The 15,472-nt window shown below is 44.3% G+C and overlaps 1 protein-coding gene across 2 annotated transcripts in view; it reads right to left on the bottom strand.

Annotated features, from left to right (window-relative positions):
• Positions 1 to 15,472, bottom strand: part of LOC126162627 (ribosomal protein S6 kinase alpha-5-like) — a 400,316-nt gene that overhangs the window by 98,874 nt on the left and 285,970 nt on the right. The gene's annotated exons all lie outside the window — the stretch shown is intronic.

Below are 15,472 nucleotides of genomic sequence, written 5' to 3'. Positions count from 1 at the left end.
ACAAACACCACCACATTGGCGAGCGTTCGCGATCTTTGCTACCGTGAGGAATGCAATTTATATGATCTGCACGCTTAATATCAAAATTGTACCGACGACAAAACTGCGGCTGTAGAAGCACTACAGATGGCGGCATAACTTCTGCGTCAGTACGAATCGTAAATTACCGACCAAGTGGATACCAGTGAGTACTCCAAGAACGGACATATACTGTATGATTTATATTAGTTGAACGGTGTTGTACCTTGCAGTTTAAGAGGCCTGGGACACGCACACTTTTCATAAGAATGCGAAAGTAAGTCCATGTGATTCCTAAACGAACGCATTTTTACTTCCAAATGTACAAGGCAGCACTGGGGTTGCAAATGCACCAAGTCCAATGTGACTCAATATTGTTAACAAAAATCAAATCATTTGAATTTCGTATGTAGTCTTAAGTTTTTACCCGAAACGCTGTAACGATAAAATGTGTGTATGTACGCATTTACTGTAGCCCTAAGTAGAGCGATTGCTGGAAATTGCGAGAAATGAATGGCTCCTTTTCACCTCGAGGCAGGCGTCAGAACCAGAGAACAAAACAGGGAACAAAACAGGGAACCATCCACGTTAAATTCCAATGGCCCGCTTTGCGACAGTTTGTTTCACAATGTCAGAAGATCTCTTCTCTTGCCTCACTTTCTAGGGATGGCAGAGCAATAAATCTGGCCACGTTGCAGGTGAATTTGCCCAAGTGGCTCCACTACAGCGATGATAGGTTAACTCTAGGGCTCTCTTTGTTTTCGCATACTCTGCCCTTCCCGCCATATCCATTAGTTTCTTCTCCCGCCCTCCTCCGTGAAGCAGCGTGCAGTTGTTTTCTTCAGCGTGCAGTTGTTTTCTTCATCGTTCAGCACTTTCATTCCAAGAGAAATTCACCAGCAGCACGAAAGAGGGTACGAAACGTGCCTCGCGAAGAGGGATCTGCGGCCTACCGCAGGAATCCGGAGCGACGTACCGCCCTAAGAAACAGAAAACCGCTGTCCTCAGGTTCTCGCTCGGAACAGCCACCGGGTTGCATTTCACACCCGCGACTGTCTCGCTACTTTTCGCGCATCTCTCGCAACGTGGCGTAGAGGGTGCATCCCAAACACGTGCTCCAAAACACTGCGGCTAATAGGGAAAGGATGTTAGTAGCAGTTGTTTCTCTGTTACACGCACAACATCCAGTACAAGAAAATTCCATTGGAATATGTAAAACTACACACACTGTAGACGTGGATGTACCTGTGAGCTAGCCAGCACATCTGCTGCCAATACAGTCATGCCATAGCTGTGACACCGATAGTTTTAGAAGGTTTACAGAATGTTCAAGGTTTCCAAAAGTTAATAATACCATTCTCTTCAGCACAAGACTGAGGAACGCAAACTAATCTTCCCCTCCCCCCCCCCTGTCACCTAGGAAGGAAAAAAAAAAATCCTCTCTCTTGAACGTACTACAGTGGCGCATGAGAAGTCAAGATGAACAATTTGATAAAGAACACTTACGGTCTATCAGCCAGCAAGCAACGTCAACCAGGCCTGCAAACGTCACCTAGACAACAGCTCATGCGCGTCGTGCGACTTTTTCAATACCCTCTCGCTCTCTTATGCCATCGGCTTTTGTCGGCTATTTCGTTAACATAATTCGTTTCAACTTTGCTATGATGGTACATAACTAAAAAGAGACTTTGGCAAATATGTAAAAACTAATTAAGATCAGAATTCTATTTTAACTAAACCCTCACAAGCATGGTAGTTTCGGAGTATGAAGGTCGGACAAACACAATTACTTAATGTTTATTTTATGCTGTTGAAATCCTCAGTATTTTGAGGTAATATGTACACAATCGTTAGTTCCACATTTTGTGAGAGTAAGAAGTTTTTAACATTCATTGTTTTAATATTAGCCAAATTGTCGTCTCGACTTCACCTGCACCACTGTGGTATATTGAAATCAGTTTCGTTTTACACCCTGTATATACAGGGCGTAACGGGTGTAAGGGTAACATTTCTATTGGTGACTGAGGACGCTAGTATTTACGCCATTTGCAGACTAATAATTGCAGCTATTGTAAGCCGCTTGTTTTTAGGTTGGTTAGTAACACCAGGTACATGGGACAATAGCTGCCCTGGGCAGAAGGTCGTATGTTGAAGCGTGGACACGTGGACGCAAAACGGTTAGTCTATACTGAGAGGTGTAGTCCAGTTGGTGGCGCAGTTAGGACCGCGCAGGAAACATCGGGTAGTAAATTACGTGATGTGTGTGTGGGAACACTGTTCGACACAGAGGATAAATAACCTACACACTGATGTGTGTACATATTAAGGCATGGTATATAAAAATATCTGTAGTTATGCTCGTTACGCCCTGTATACGCACCTGTCATCAACAAAGGAGATTATAGGGATGAAAATAAAAAAACAAAAGAAATCAAGAGAAGTGGGTTGCCATTGCGTTAATTAATGTAAACGTACTAGTTTCCGGTGACTCATAATTATGTGGATGTGCAATAGATTCGAAAATGGTGGCCAGAAGGTTGCGAATGTTTATAGAGTCGACTCGTCATAGTGAATTTTCCTTCTCGCCTCTGCATCATTGCGTGTGGGACAGCGCCTGCCATCCACGAACTGTGTGTTCAGGGAGCAGGACAATATAGATGCTGTGTACACAAGCTTCGCGTTCGGCAGTTATCGACAACTGACTGAAATAACAGCGAGCTCAGCTCTTCATTAAATTACAGCTTCTTTCTGACAGTCTGGATACTTACGCCGGAGACAGGTTGATAACTTTCTACGAAGTTGTTGTTCTTATGCCGATTAATGCATTCTCAGCTTTTATGACCTCCTCTGCAACGGTTTAAGTATTAACTACGCTTCATTCATACGATTTAGTTGTAACTGCATCTTGTGGATATTGGTACGTCTACATTTCAATAAATTTAATGTATTTTGCAAAAAAAAGAACTAGTGGCGAAATATATATTTTTTTAAACCGGAGATATTGCGCTGTACCGTGTAGTAAAAGGTTTTATTACCTGTCAGGTGGCGCAGAGGGGTGCTGTCAGCTATGGCACACGTTGCACCAATCTGACTGGCACGTGTGCCACGTGGTTGGGAGGGAGGGAGGGCAGGTGATAGGAGGAGGTATTGATCAGGCGCCGCCCTCACCACCGCCTCCTCCCTGCCCCACCTGGGGGCGGCGCCGGCTGTCCGCAAACAAAACAGGCGCCACTGCATTGTTACCTAACCGCCGCGATACCGTGAGCGCCGACTCCGAGGGTCGCCCTCTTCTCACAGGGAGCGCGCGCGCGCCACTTGTGACGCGCTGTTCTACGAGCACTGCCCTGGCGCCTTGCAGCGCCTAGGGAGCATATTTACGTTGTCATCACTTTGTCCGCAACGTGCCTCACATGCATCTACCACACAAAAGGATTCCTGTCCTACTGTATTTTCTCACGTTAACCAGTGCAAGATGACACTAATAATGTCTGTGTGATACACCCATTAACCCATTAGTCCCAGGATTATTTTCATTTTTTACCTTGTTTGCTACACAGAAAAAGAAACAGTTCAAGTGAAAAGGCAGTTTTACAATTGAGTGCAAAACTTATGGTAAGGAAGAGTATTTTTCGTGACACAGGTAATTTTGTGATTTTTTAACTCACTCCGTCCACACATACTGGAGGGACAACACGCCATTTACGCCTGGGACATCGTTGTTGGCAGATGACGACGACTTAGCTGCGCTCTACTAATCATCACTAAATTACCTGACGTCTATCCCAAAATTACCTACCCGTACCACGAAATTCCTTACCAGCGTCTATGGTACTTGATCATCATTTGGAATTCCAATTGTACTTTCAACAACAACAAAAAATGTTAAATTTCATTTCGTAGTCGATTCTGTTAATATGATTTATGAAGCTGTATGAAATTCTTTTATGTTAAAGAGTAAAATAATACTGAAAATTTATCTATCACAAATATATCTTTCTTTACATTACAATAACATGAAAAGGTTTTACACTTTTGTACTGAAACAAACAAACTTGAGTGCAAATTGCAAATCAAAAACAACAAATTACTTGGTATGAGAAGCAGCAAGCTGTTTAACACACAGTCCCACATTACATTTCTTGGAGCGAGTACGTGCTTATGTCTTAGTATTTATTCCAACACATCGTCTTCTGTTTTGAAGTACTGTATTTTCACAATCAGGTGGTTCATACGGTATTTCAGTGGGAGGTTCGATCAGATCCTTTCGGTGGCGCGCATACCACCTCGAATGTACCGACAGAATTATTTCTCTACGAAAATTTACGTAAGAGATTGTGTTCTGCTTTGGCTGTAGGGCGTCCTGATGGTGCGTTGAGGTACATCTAATAACAAGCTGAGAAGAGCCCAATACCATTTCCTGTTACGGATATTGATCGTTTAATGCTTGAGGTCAAGATGGAGGGTCAAGGATTTCAACGTGCTTCCTCGATCGCTGAGATTATCTGGGCGGTGGTTACTGGGTTCACACCAGTTGTATTTTATGCTGCAGAAACAACAGACTTACGCCATTCACACAGAAACAGGCCATTTTCCTCTCGTAGGGCAGAATGAACAGTATGTCTTTAATCCTTCCTCTGTTTACCTGGTTAATCCTTTCTCTATTTCCCCTTGTTAAGAAGTGGGAAATTTTTGGGGAATGCAATTTACTCCCTCATTCCTACCACCCCCAAAATTATACAACAATACGACACAAAAGGCATAATAAAAAAACGCGGAAAATTATTAAAATGCTCGCGTTAGTGCTTAGCCTTACTTTTATGTAACTCTAAAAATGTAAATTTAAATAAATGACATGCCATTGTTGCTGTATTAAGGAAGTATTTACAGCTGTTTAACTTAAATGATAAAATATTTCTACTGTTATACTTACTCTGAATGATCAAATTCTGGTTGTAGAAAGAAGTGTTTAAATTCGGTTGCCAATAATTATTCCTAGTCGTGGACTGCTTCCCACTATTGTGTTGTATTGTATTGTATGTTAACCGGGGACCTAGAAACGACGGAGAGGCTCCGTCCCGGCCGCAGCCGCAGTAGTCCACAACCCCACGGCGACTACCGCAGTCCACTTCAACCCCCGCCGCCCCACACCGAACCCAGGGTTATTATGCGGTTCGGCCCCCGGTGGACCTCCCAGGGAACGTCTCACACCAGACGAGTGTAACCCCTACGTTTCCGTGGTAGAGTAATGGTGGTGTACGCGTACGTGCAGAAAGTGTTTGCGCAGCAATCGCCAAATAGTGTATCTGAGGCGGAATAAGGGGAACCAGCCCGCATTCGCCGAGGCAGATGGAAAACCGCCTAAACACCATCCACAGACTGGCCGGCTCACCGTACCTCGACACAGATCCGCCGGTTGGATTCGTGCCGGGGAGCAGGCGCTCCGTCCCAGTCCGGAAAGCCGTGCGTTAGACCGCACGGCTAACCGGGCGGGCGCTTCCCACTATTACTGATACAAAGAACAAACATCACTGGTAACTCATTGATAAGCTGAACAGGATTATAGAAATTCATTGTTGTCCAATCCTGTCAAGCGCAAAGTTAATCTAACGCTGGGCACTAATGGGTATCACGGAAAAACCATTCAGTGCATTCTTATTTTTAATTGTTTTTGTGCCTTAGGTTGCCCTTTCAGATCCGTTACATACGACAGGCGACAGCGGTACCCGCGACCTGCGGTCATTAACCCGAATCGCGCATTCGACCCGGCTCGTGGCGGGCTGTCTACCTGTCCCGCGAGCTAATGCCCTACGCGTGTACTCTGCGCCATCAAGTCGGCGCATCAAGCGCTGCCATTATTTACCAGTCGCACAGCAGATACTCCAGCCGTGACTATGCCGTAGGCTGGGTAGACACAAACTACAGATGGCGGTTATCGAAATAACTTGTTCGTTAAAACCGATCAAAATAACCGATTTCTGAAGTTTCCGGGAATAAATTCAGACTTCGAATAAAGACTGAAAACTTCTCATGAAAGCGAAGGAGCAGAAAATCTTGATCGATAGGGAGTTGAGGCTGTGGCAGAAGTTAGTCTCATTGCCTCCAGCAGAGATATCGAAGGTGGAGGTGACAGACACGGCGTGAGTAAAAGGACAAGTTGTTGACTTCCCTGCATCATCACTTTTGGATGGCATCAATTTTTTCTCACTGAAGCAACCACGAAGTTAAGGGTTCAGTTGTCTCAATTTTATGGCATGTCAATAATATTATAGATTTATCAATCGATTTACCATTTCTTCCAAGGAATATCGTAGATATTTTCTGCTTATATACCTCACGCCACGCGGTAACAGGCGCAGTAATGTCTCAGGAATGTTGTTCCGATTCTTATGCCATGTGGTTTTTTGCTTGTTTCTAACTGTCAGCGTTGTACTTCAAGTAGCACCAATCGCTTTACCCACTTTCTATAATAATCAAGGTACGAGACACCATAATCATATATAGCGAAATTGGTGGCACGGTTTTCATTCTACATATGGTACTCCAAATTTATGACAGTTGTCCGTATGAGCTACAGCCGTGCTGAATTATTATCATGGCCATCATAACTTTTTATTTCTAGACTGCTTTGTGGATCAGAACATGCTACAAGCATGACAACGACTTTTTCAGTTAATAGATTGTAGCTGAAAATGGGATTAATTAACTGCTGCAGATTTCAGAGCATAGGTACTCACAATTAAGTAATTTACATATTTCTGACGTCACTGCTCACAAATCTTTAAAGAGGTGGCACTGTGATACAAAGGTTGCTACGGGATCAAATGGGACCGTGGATCACACCATTTTCCGAACATTTCTCACATGATTTTCCTGTTATTTCGTCATATGTTGTAATTGGTAGCTGTACTGATTCTCACTCGACTACTACTCGAGTTTTAAGTACTATCGGAATTTGGTCTACTGTTTCTCCTTTTTTACCTCTTTGTATACAAAAAAAAAGACTATGTGGTATAAGCGTTGAGTTTATGGCGCCCTGCTTCGGGATAAACCATGAAGTAATTAAGAAACTACTTTTTGTTGTTTTTTCCTTTTTCAAAATAGGACTATTCCATGATGGTTGTCTTTCATAAACACGCACAAGAAAGGTAAATGTACGAGCTACTGCCAAGTTTTAACTGCTCGAACTGTTAACTCCTTTTATCGTAAGTAAACAAGCGACGTAAGTTTTTTTCTCAGGACTCTGGTCCATTTCTTGTCACTTGCCGCAGAGCTTTCATTGAAACCCGCAGCAAACTGTTAGCGAGGAATGCGGCAGATTATTTACTTTTAGACAACTTCCTTGGCTCGCATCTCCGGCTGAATCTGCCCGAAGCGCTTTAACCTCGACCACTGTTATCACAGAAAGTTCATCTTAGGCTGGTTACGCTTATTAGTTTACAAAGACTCCGATTCTGGCGTCTGCTGTTGCAAGAAGTATAATTTTCACCGAGTTACGGCCGTGGGGTAACGTGCATCGTTTCCTTTGTCTTACCTCCTCCCTTCTCTCGCAGGAACTGGAAACTTGCCCCCCTGTTAAGTGAGAGGGGTGCTTCAGCACGGCTTCCTCTAGCAGTTTACACCCTTCTTCGCTAAACATTCCTCGCTGCGAATGTCTCGAAGTTTCTCAGCATTATTTACTAGCGGCCCTCTCACGTCTTTGTTTTGTTATGGGAAAACAGCGGAGCTTCAAGCGGCTTGAAGGAACCGAGAGGAATTTGCTCTAGACACGAACTCTTGCTTCAAATGGATTAGATATCCGTAAGGGCAAGGTATAAAAAATCGTCGGTATCAGTGCAAAATTGGGTTACATTAAATGCTTCATAGAGAACGTTTCCAATGTATTAACTTACACGTTGACCCTTATCACTCACAGCAGCCAAAATCGTTATCGGGAAGGTTGGTCGCAACGAGATACCAGAGATATTTCGCAAATTCAAGGAAGTGCTCCGAGTGCTCTTGTTCCTTGAGATATACGCGATCTGAAACATACCAGGTTCTTATTGCATATGAGCTAGCTAATAAATGCAGAATGCACATACTGCCACTTGACTGCATCTCAGTTCTGGTCTCGTATAATAGAATTCTCAGCTCTGTATCCTGCCAACTGTACGAACAGCCAGTTAGCACGTAGCTGCAAAATAGACTGCACGCTTGTTGGTCAGTGTTACAACGTTAGCGTAGTACGCAGCTATGGTATATATTCTCTCATTCACTCATTTCTACATACTGATAAAGTGGGTTCAGAGTACAGAATGTCATTCAGATGTTGATAATAAAAATTTTTGTTTTGTTCCAGAAAGAATTTAGTGTGAATATTTAAGACATCTAAAAATAGTGCAGAGCTTTGTATCAGGTCGTCGTATAACTAAGGTGCATTTTTTTTTCATACTGTCAATACCAACATATTGAAACAGTACCAGCCCATCTCTCAAACGTCCCGAAGAATTTACCTGGAGATTTTCGAAGGCACAGTAAATTAAATAATAATGGACTTGAACTTACGTTCTAACCAATACATAACCAGTTTCTTAGCATGGTTAGGGTGGTACTGGCGACGTTTCGAGTCCTCCCTCGGGCATGGGTGTGTGTGTTTGTGCTTAGGATAATTTAGGTTAGGTAGTGTGTAAGCTTAGGGACTGATGACCTTAGCAGTTAAGTCCCATAAGATTTCACACACATTTGAACATTTTTTTATAGCATGGTTAAAAATAGCGAACACGCGCAGTCTAGCACACTACCACATGCTACCATACTATGCAAGTACTTCAACTTCTTCAGTAGTAATGATAGTAATAGTGTCACATAAAGCCAGCTATTGACTTTTACAACTTTGGTTCTTTAATTATACTCATGAAATTCGCAATCTACACTCAAGAGTCAAGACGAAGACCAAAGGTTAAAATAAATAAAATAGAAACAAAGCTTTTACACTACATCTTTTACTTTTCTCATTGTATAGGAGTGTGTAAGAGGTAAGAAGAGACTTCAAAGAAAATGTTGCATTCTGTTTCAGAGATTGAGATGACGACTCGACAAGCTAAGCCCTACGGCTAGAAGAAAGAAGTAAGGTTGAGATTTATATCCCGTCGACGAGGTCATTAGAGAGAGAGAGAGAGAGAGAGAGAGAGAGAGAGAGAGAGCGCCCAAGCTCGGATTGGTAAAAAAATGGGGAAGCAAGTCGGTGGAGCCTATTTAAAAGAAACCTCCCAGAGTTTTGTCTTAAACGATTTATCATCATTCAAATGGCTCTGAGCACTATGGGACTTAACGTCTGAGGTCATCAGTCCCCTAGAACTTAGGACTACTTAAACCTAACTAACCTAAGGACATCACACACATCCATGTCGGAGGCCGGGTTCTAACCTGCGACCGTAGCGGCCTCGCGGCTCCAGACTGAAGCACCTAGAACCGCTCGGCCACTCCGGCCGGCCGATTTAACATCATGAAAAACCTAAATCTGAGTGGTCACACTATTTTTAAAACGGCTGGTCTCCCAAATACAGGTCCATGATCTTACTAATGCCTTACCTCTCTCGGTTATAATTTTACGGGCGGCAGAAAGCCAGTAATCGTCACTGTAAATAAGACAGGAGAGTAAGAAGTTGGACAGGCAGGAAAGGTAGCAGTGGGGAGTGGTGGGAGGGGGAGAGGTGGGAGGGGGAGGGGGAGAGGTGGGAGGGAGGGGGAAGGGGAGGGAGGGGGAAGGGGAGGGAGGGGGAAGGTGAGGGAGGGGGAAGGGGAGGGAGGGGGAGAGAGAGAGGGGGGGGGGGGAGCTTGACAAAATATCAGAAGCTACGCCTGTAGGGTCGGTGAAACGGAACTACAGAATCAAGTCCGCAGTATGTACTTCGGGACCACTGGCGAAAATTTCACTCCGAAATATCTTTAGTTTGGCGCACCTGCAATAATACTATGTGGTGTTGCAAGTGCGAGACTAGACGACGACCAGGGGTCACGTGCTGGCTGCAGATGTACGTATCGAGCGGGCGCGCCGCCTTGGCGGAGTTTGGCATTCGGCCGCCGGCCGTCGGCTGCCGGCCTTGCCGCGGTCCTTCACTCGTCACGCCGCGTCGCCGCGGCTGCCCGGCCGACACTTGTCGCCTGGCTGAGCTACAGTCGACTCGGCCGCCGCCATCTTTCACCAGCTATCACTATATGCGCTCTTTCATTACGAGGACTCCTCGTATTTCATAGAATCAGGACGGCCTACTAGGAAGCAGGCCTACAGCAGAACCCAATATAAAGGTCTAAGTCTCATTCGAACAGGGCGTTATACCGCTTTCATCGCAATGTAAGCACATAGCGAGTCTCTGATGATTGTACTCATCGCTTAGCTGGCTCTTGATCCTGTGGTCGAATGGCCGTTCTGACACCATTAACTTTAATCCAAAAGGAAGATGGTGGTCCACGCAATGTATCGTGTCTACACTCTACTACCTGCTCTACCACTTTAACTGTTTACGTGACGCGCTGGTGGGGCGATATTGTCAAATCAGTTAGGTAGAAGAAAGGGGTTTCCCAGCCCGTAAAAAGAAATCTCGCCCAGGTAACGCATTTTAAAATAAATCTCGAAATAATTTGTTGTTATGTTACACACACACACACACACACACACACACACACACACACACACACACACACACACACACACCTTTCGAAAATCTTGGCTTCTCCTCCTCCTCCTGATCATCATCATCATCATCATCATCATCATCATCATCATCATCCTGGTTTAGCCAACATTTCTCTCGGTATATTCTTGTACTTTGTCGTTTGAGTTAAATGCTCCGAATTCTTCTCGTGTATTCTGATTTCTGATGAGATCCTTTCTTAATCAACCATTGAACATTAAAAATCTCATTTCAGCTGTCTGTCTACTGCTTTTATATTTCTTCTTTTCTGTCCAAGATTCAGTGCCACAGAGCAAGACACGCAAAGCCACCGCTTTGTACAATTATAATTTTATGTCTTTCCTCGTCTTGTTCTTTAACGTTTTACTTTTAGTTCCACAAATGTGATGAAATTTATTGATTTTGCTCGGTACACCATTATCATTATTCAAGTTGATATCGCACCCTGAGCGTCTAAAAATGGAAATTCTCTTCAATAATTAGCCATAACTTTAGCTTTAGACGGATATTTTCAGACTGTATGATTGTCTTCCTGGTTTATGTAATCTGTACACCAAATGTTATAAATTTAAGAATACATCTACTTACTGTACAGCATTGAGATGTTTTTAGGATTCCGTGCCGCTTGTCTGTCTGTCCCTCCGATTGTTAAAGAGTCTTTTTTTCAGGAACGGATAGACGTATAAAGATGAAATATTTTTACGGAATCCTCGGCGTGCGTCCTACTCACAGTTCTTTTTTCCTTTCTGCTTTCAGCTGGATACCTTCATCTACTTCATTCATCCTTGATCCATTTCCTTGTGAGATCCTTATTACAGACGTCAAGAGTGTACGTCACACGCTAAACCCCTGTCTCATGCCTTGATTTATTGTTATTTCCTTTTTTTGAGCTGGTTGTGTTATGATTATTTTGGAATCTTCATATCAGTTTTTGATTGCCTGTATTAAGATGCATGAGATATCCTCCTCCTTCCATTACTGTCCTTTGTTTCTACCCGAGCGCAGCTCGATCTCAAACCACGTCCCGTAACATAACAACAGCCCAATATTGACGAAATTAAGGGCTACTGCAAAGGCAGACAAAATCGCAATACCTCAAATGTATACTGCAGAGGGAAAGAATATGGAAAGAAAAGATAAAAATCATCCAGTAAGAAAATTATCTTGGTCGTAGATGCATTTGTCAGCGAGAAGGGAAATAAAAACTTCAAAGGGCAAATATAGATAGGGGTAGGACTGTAATAGTGACCTACAAGTCCAATACCATTCCTTTCACTTCATTGTGCCTCAGTGTTGGTTTCTGAATAGTCCCTTATGGCTTGGATTTTCTCCTCGTCTTCTGCTGTATGTTGATACGCTAACGTTTACGAAAGTAGTTTCATCTGTCTTCTCCTTCACTTCCCCTTCCAATTCTTATGCTCTCTCTTTCCAATTATCTCCACCCCATTCATTTTGCCTCCATTCTATTGTTGCTGCTTCTCCTTTCATTCCTCTTCCCAGTCTTATGTCCGCCCTGTACCTTACTTACCCCTCCCAGTCCCCCATTTCTCTCTCTGTGAGCCGCCGCCTCCCCCCCTCCCCCCCCCCTCTACCTCCCCCATACCTTCCACATTCAAACTTTTGTGCCCAGATAACTCATTCGCTTACATATACTTGGGAAAAACATAATTATGCGCATTCGACACTCGTATCGAAGCATATTTATGTTGATCTTTAGCGCACAATCCAGCGAGCATTCCTTCCAGAATGAGCAGCGAACGTTCCGTAAGTGTTGCTGTTGTTGAAGTACTTCCTTTGACTACTTTCCAAATTTTTACCCTTGGCCATTTACAGTGAAATACTATGTGAATTACTAGTGAAACACACGCTTGCCCTACACAGTGTGTTCGATCATTTCGCTCGGAATTTAACCAGCTGTTCCATGGTTTCCGGAAATCACTTTAGGTGAATGTATCTTGTTTCCTCGACATGGCCATGGCGGATTCCTAGTCCTACTTATGTCCAATGGATACAACAGTTAACTCCCTAAGACTTCGGTGCTGGCTTTACACTGTAAACTTAATCCAGCTTACTTTTTGACTTTTTTGAGATAGTAAATTCAATGCCAAAGATATTGACATCTCCGTACTCTATTTCGGTTCCTCATACAAAAACGTATTACGCCACTACACAATGACCTAAAATGGAATTAGACTTAATATTTCTGTACTGTGTTATGAAGCATGTCTTTTCTTATTATCCTGGCAGGCTGGCCATTTATTACACACCCTTTTTCTATGGTGCACTATCTTTACTATTTGTGTTCGTTCCAGTGCTAGCCTGTACAATGGGACGTTACTTTACTGATTTGTTTATGCATTTTAGTCGTCGATTCTTTAATTTTTACCGGGGCAACAGGTTTTTAGATATTTTGCCACGATGTTATATGCCTGCTAAAGAATTACTCTGCTGCACATGCGTTATTAGCGCTTTGTGTCATCTTTACGATGTTTGTTAGCTCAGCTTACGTACGTCGATCTTTTCTTGAAGTTATTTCTATGTAAGCTATTCAACTAAACAATAGGGCTCACAATTCTTTTGTTTTGATTTCTCATTTATTATTTTCCGTTTGTTATTTTCGGCACCAACCATTATCATACACTCTTACCACGGGTAGTGTCACATTGGTTCATCCTGTTCAGCACTATGTAAACATAAATGATGTTCACTGATTTCCTTATTGACTCGTTCTTCTCCTTATGCTATCAGTATCCTTTCCAAAACTGTCACGTATCTCAGTATTACATCAGTCTTATGTCCTTCGCCGAATCCACTCTCGTATAAGAACCCTTTCGACGACTGGGGCTGCTCGCTACTCCCTCGTCCACCCTGCAATTGACGCACCTGTGGCGTCCGCTTCCCTCGCCTTTTCGCTATCTTATGTCGCGTGATCGGCTTGCTGCCGACTGTGCTATCTGTCCTCTTAACTTGCGTCAAAAGGTATAAACTTGTATATATAGAAGTGGGGCTGAGTTCCGGGTGGATTTCTTTACCTATTCTAAGAGGGCGTCGTGAAAAGTAATGCCCCGAATTTTTTTAGGTGAAAACTCTTAAAGCTTTCCAAATAAAACTTTAAGAGTCTACATCTTTACTCTACACCTCTACATATTTATTTCTCAACACAGTCACCCTGACGACCAACACATTTCTCCAAACGGGGACACGTTTGTTGACACCGTCACTGTAGAATGTTTAAATGTGTTGACGAAGCCACAACCTCACCTCTGCTTGCACCACTTCTTCACTGTCAAAGTGAAGTTCTCGAAGTGTTCTGTAAGTTTTGGGAACAGATGGGAATCGGATGGGACCAAGTCGGGACCGTATGGGGGATGATCAGTGAGTGTGAGCGCAAAGCATCGGGTTGTTGCAGATGTCGCGGCACTCTTGTGCAGTATGGCACTGTTATGCTGAAGGAGAGGGCGCTCCGTTTGTGGACGAACTGTTCGAATTCGAAACTCGATTACAGAACGCTGTTTCTCACGCCCCCACGTAGTTACGTCACACATCGCCATGCTATACGCTGCAATTCGGAGCCCACCCGCGGCAGAGGGCTGCTGAGATGTCGACATGAAGAGCACAAATTTAGAATGTTGTCTTCTTTAAAAAGCTTTACGCGTTTTTAAATAAAAGATTCGGAGACACTACTTTTCAGCACGGCTCCGTATATTTTTTTATTATTCAGCAATTAGAGAAATGTGAGATGACTGATTTCCGAAGATACAGTAACCTAGAGTGTGACGACTTGCTCCTAGGAGGAGACTCTTTAATGCGATGGTATCGGGAAGTAGTGCTATGTTGGTTGTGTGGCAAAAAAGCGGGGGAGGAAGTTTTAATTGCAGGGCGGGTGACCGATGAGACCGGCGCTTCTGCGTACACCTTCCCGCTCCCCCTCTTCACCCCCGCCGCCATCCCCCCCCCCCCCCGCCCCTCACCCCTTTTCTTTTCCAGCGGCGCTCAGAGCCTGGAGGCCGCTGGCCGCTGATCCGCAGTCCAGCCCAGCCCAGTCCACTACCAAAGCAGTGGTGAGGTGCCGCAAGGCGCGGCGTGTCACCTTTAAAGGTTGCGCCGGCCGAGTTAAAGCCGACGCGTCTGCCTGGACGCTCCACGCTGAACCGCTACCACAGAGGAGACATTGCAGTCGATGTTCACTATCTGATCAAAAGTAACCGGACACCCGTACTTAATGCGGAATTGACCAGTAGATGTTACCAGGGAAGAACCACCAGTATAAAAAGAGGTAGGGAGCATGGTGGAGTGGTCGTATCCAGAGCCTTCGATTCCATCTGCCACGACGGCCTAGTGTTCATCAAGCTATTTGCATCCGGGCTTCTGACGTCACACGCGGTCCTCCTCTCATTGTACGTACCGGAGTGAACCTAACTAGTTAGGGCAGACTATGGTGCGTCAACAGACGGGCAGATTAGTGCAGGAGTGCCGAAGGGATCGGTACTCCGCTCCCCTTGCTGCTCACTGTACACTGCCGATGTACCGCGGAAGGTACACGTCGAATTTGCGCTCTTCGCCGATGATACTGTGTTGTATGCCCGTAGCATGAACGCGCACGCGATGCGATACCGTCTCCAACTCGAATGAGACGCTTTGGGTTCACAGTCAACGATACGACGGCTGAAATGTAACGCAACAAATGGACAGGCAATGATTTTCACCCAAAGATTGCTGCCGCCAGATCTCCCACCTGTCGAAATCTGGGAGCACACGTCCCACGGACCAAGACAGTGAAGTAC

The sequence above is a fragment of the Schistocerca cancellata genome, chromosome 2 (genome assembly GCF_023864275.1).
Source record: "Schistocerca cancellata isolate TAMUIC-IGC-003103 chromosome 2, iqSchCanc2.1, whole genome shotgun sequence".
In the NCBI taxonomy this organism is placed as follows: Eukaryota; Metazoa; Arthropoda; class Insecta; order Orthoptera; family Acrididae; genus Schistocerca; species Schistocerca cancellata.
The sequence above is the reverse complement of the archived record's forward strand: the minus strand, read 5'-3'. Positions and strand labels throughout refer to the sequence as shown.